Source organism: Nicotiana attenuata, unplaced genomic scaffold (genome assembly GCF_001879085.1).
Source record: "Nicotiana attenuata strain UT unplaced genomic scaffold, NIATTr2, whole genome shotgun sequence".
NCBI classification, from domain to species: domain Eukaryota; kingdom Viridiplantae; phylum Streptophyta; class Magnoliopsida; order Solanales; family Solanaceae; genus Nicotiana; species Nicotiana attenuata.
In genome coordinates, this window is record NW_017671708.1 from 247,790 (window position 1) to 252,488 (window position 4,699).

Below are 4,699 nucleotides of genomic sequence, written 5' to 3' on the forward strand. Positions count from 1 at the left end.
AAGGAAGCAGCCTGAGAACTTGAACCAAGTTCAAAGGCATTGTTTGATCTAAGTGTTTGAACAGAAGTGTGAAAGTGGGTTTTGATTATAAAGACAAATGCTTTAATAAGATTGATGGCATTGCTTTTACAAGAAAGCAAATAAGTCCAGGTGACTCTAGAATAGTCATCCACAATGAATAAAAAGTATTTGGATCCATGATATGTTCTAGTATGATAGGGACCCCACAAGTCAACATGAATAAGTTGAAATAGATGAGTAGATTTAATGGAACTATCTAGAAAGGGGAGTCTTTATTGTCTAGCTAAAGGACATACAAAACATATAAAAGATTGCTTAGAAGACAGTTCATAGACAAAAAAGAAATGGTTTTCATTTTCGAAAAAGGCGTATGTGCTAATCTTTGATGCCAAAAGAAGTCAGCTTTATTGCTTGAAGTAACATGGTTACAAGAGGTAGTGCAAGCATTGTAATCACATCTGGGTAAAGAAGTAGTTACTGAAATGGTATTTACAGATATATCAAGTTAAGAAAAAGATGAGTGAATGACATACAACCCATTTGGTGCTCTACCAATTTTCAATGGCCTCTTTAGAGAAAGGCCCTGCATGAAACAAGAAAATTTGGTAACGAAGGCTGTATAACTTAATTGAGAAACTAATTGAGGAACGGAGATGAGATTGAACTGAAAAGAAGGAACTAGAAGTACATTAGACAAAGTAAAATTAGCATAAATATTTAGAGAACCAGTGCATGTTACTTTACTTTATAACCATTTGGGAGTGTTACTAGAAAATGAATGGGTAAAGGTTGAATGTTTTGCAAGAGATCTTTGTGAGCTATAATATGATTTGTCGCTCCTGAATCTAGAATCCAAGTATTTACTTTTAAATCTGAAGCACAACACAAGGCAACAGAATATACAGCAAGGCTGCAGAACACACCTGTAGAAGTACCCATGGCAGCATTGCTAGTGGGAGCCTCCTAGATTAATATGGTCAGGTGAGATTGTTGGAAGAGATTCATCAAGTATTGGTATTACTCCTTGGTGAATACATGAGCAGGAGCAGGTGTTGTACCTTCAAAGGAGGATGAAGAGTCTATCCTAAGTTCATCAACTTGAGCACAAGCTGCAGACTTCTTTCCTTTAGTGAATTTGAAGTCCACTCAAAATCCATGCAGTCTGTAACACTTGTCGACTGAATGTCCAGGCTTCTTACAATAGTTGCAAACACTAGTCACCCTCTTGTTGTCTTAATTGACCCTCTGAGTGTAGGCTTTGTTAATGTTGTTGAGCTAAGAAAGAGCGGTAGGTTGGAGTAGGAGAGGTCTTGACGGAAAAGGAGGTAGACTCTTAGAGGAAGTTGGCCCCTGATGATTGAAGTTCTCTTTGATTTTCATCATTAAGGAGCATAGAATAGGCCTTTCCTAGAGTTGACACAGGAGTCATCATCAAGATGTTGCTTCTGACATTAGAGTAGGTGTCATTGAGCCTAGTTAGGAAGTGGATCAGTTTCTGCCCTTCACTGCATTGTGGTTCAGCCCCACATGTGCAAGATGGACCAAAAGAGGCAGTTTTCAGCTCATCCCACAACTTCCTAAGTTTTGTGTAGTAACTAGAAATATCACAATACCCTTGAGATAAACCAGCATCTCTCTCTGAATTTGATAGTGCCTACTGGCATTAGACTGCCCATACCTCTCCTCTATATCTCTCCAAATTTCCCTTGTAGTGTCACAATGTAGGACACTGTCAGCAATTTCTTTAGACAAAGAATTGCTTGACCATGCAAACACCATGTTGTTGCATCTCACCCAGTGGTCATAGAGAGGGGAATCGGATGATGGCTAGGAGATTCTTCCATTGATCATCCCAGCCTTGTTCTTTGTAGACAGTGTAATAAGAACATTTTTCTTCCAGGATACATAAGCAGTTACATTGAAGGGTACTGGTATAAGTAAACTTCCTGAGTTATCAGATGGATGTACACATAAAGGATGGAAAGAGTCAATTGAGTGACTAATGGTGGAATCTACAGGTGAGGAGGTTGTGGCCGCGTCAGTACTCATTTTATCAACCACGCCTATGGTTCAACTAGCAATTAAAAGATTCTCACAACAAGTAATTGAAAGGATATATGTCGCAACCCTAACCCCGAACCCGATCGTGATGGCGCCTCTCGTGAAGACAAGGCCAGCCAGACCAACACAATACATCTCTTTAAGCAGTTAATTAACTTAAGACAGTTTTAAAACATGATTTAATAGCAATAGTTCACAGAATTAAAGATAACAATAGTGGAAAAACTAACCCGACACAGCCCTAATCGGGGTGTCACAAGTCACGAGCGTCTAAGATAATGGATTCTCAAATGTAACTACAGAGTCTCAATGCTAGAATAGAAAGTAAAGACATAGATAGAGAGGAGCTCCAGGCTGCGAACGCCAGTAGCTACCTAAAGTCTCCTCAAAGATCCGCCTGAAGCTGGGCTGAGTCAGCACTCGGGAGCGGGACCTGCTACGTCTGAATCTGCACACACGGTGCAGGGAGTAATGTGAGTACTCCGAACCAGTGAGTAATAAATATAAATAATGGCTGAAAGCAAGAAAACACGTGAAAACACAAAGCATTCTATACCGAAGCAGTAAAATCACTTAAAAATAGTAAATCAGTAAAATATCAAGTAAAATCCCTTTATCAACAAGTAAAGCAAGTGATTTGGCAGGTGAATAACAAATAGATATCCGCCCCTCGGGCAACAACTCAAAACAGTACCAGCCCCTCGAGCTCACTCTCAGAACAACATCAGCCCCTCGGGCTCACTCTCAGATCACAATGGGTACCCGCGCTCACTGGGGGTGTACAGACTCCGGGAGGGGCCCCTTACGGCCCTAGCGCAATATCAAGCCATCTCATGGCATCAAATCTCGGCTTTCGGCCTCACATCACTCAGGCCACCTCGTGGCATATATATGTATCTCAGGCCCTCGACCTCATATCCCCAGTGTATCCTCACATCTGGCCCTCGGCCGCACTCAGTCCGAAAATCATCACAATCCCCTCAGGCATTAGTAAAACAATAGTTCTCAGCCCAAAACATCATTTGAAAATATCATTTAAGTCCCAAAACTGAGTAAAAGTGGGTGAGTTGTAAAACAGTGGAAAACAGCATGACTGAGTTCAAGTAATAAGTCAATACAATGAGGAAATAGTGATAAAACTCCCCGAAGGGTTCAAATAGTTGGCACGAAGTCCAAATATGGCAATCAGCCCAAGTCATGATGTTAACAAATAAGTTTCAGTCAAACACGCGGAAAAAATCATCAATCGGGACGGACCAAGTCGCAATCCCCAATAGTAAACGACCCCACGCTCATCTTCGAGCGCGTGTCTCACCTCAATATAGCACTACCATGTGCAATCCAGGGTTTCAAACCCTCAGAACATCATTTAAAATCATTACTCACCTCGAACCGGCTAAACCTCTAGCTTGCGACGCCTTTGCCCCTCGAATCGGCCTCCACGCGCGTCGAATCTATCCAAAATCAGAAAGAATACGTCACAATATGCTAAGGGAACAAAGCCCAAGCGAAAACAATCGAAAAATATCAAAAATCCCGAAATTAGCAAAACCCGAGCCCCGGGCCCACTTCTCAAAACTCAAAAATTTTCACATCAACGGGTTCCTTATCTCGCCACGAGTTCATACATATAAAAAGTTCTCAAATCCGACCCCAAATGGTCCTCCAAATCCCCAATCCAAGATTCAAAATCCCAAGCCCTAGTTTCTTCCATTTTTAGCTTAAGTTTCCATGAATTCCTAGGTGGATTTCACAATAGAATCGAGTTTTAGGTCCGAAATTCTTACCTCCAAACGTTTCTCCTTGAATCTCTCTTTAATTTCCTTAAAAAAGCTCTCAAAATGATCAACAATGGGGGAAATGAGCCCCAAAATCGCGAATGAAATGACTTAAAACATTCTGTCCAGCTCTGCCCGTTCCTTCATCGCGATCGCGGCACAAGCCTCGCATTGCGAAGAGCAAATTTCCAAGACCTCCACAATACACTACGCAAACGCGACACAGACCTTGCAAATGCGATGCTTCCGCTCCCCACACCTACGCGAACGCGACAGCCCTTACGCGAACGCGATGCACAAAATACCTTGGACCCATCTGACTCACACTCTTCTTCGCGATCGCGTACCCATCACTCGCGAACGCGATGCACTGATCCTCAGCCTTCCGCGAATGCGAAGCCCATCTCGCAATCGTGAAGGCTAAATCCTGACCTTCCTCCCTTACTTCTTCGCGAACGCGAGGCTCCTCACGCAAACGCGAAGAGATAATCTCTGCAACATCTTCCCAAAATCTGCAACTTTCAAACACCAAGAATGGTCCGATTGACCACCCGAAACTCACCCGAGGTCCCCGGGACCTCAACCAAAACCACCAACACAACCTAGAACCTTATTCAAACTTGCTCCGATCATCAAAATACCTCAAACAACATCAAATCCACCAATTCACATCGAATTCAAGCCTAAGTTTTTCTAAAAACTTCCAAAATATGCTTTCGATCAAAAACCCAACCAAACCACATCCGAATGACCTGAAATTTTGCACACACATCCCAAATGACATAACGAAGCTACTGCAACTCTCGGAATTCCATTCCGACCTTTATATCAAAATCTCA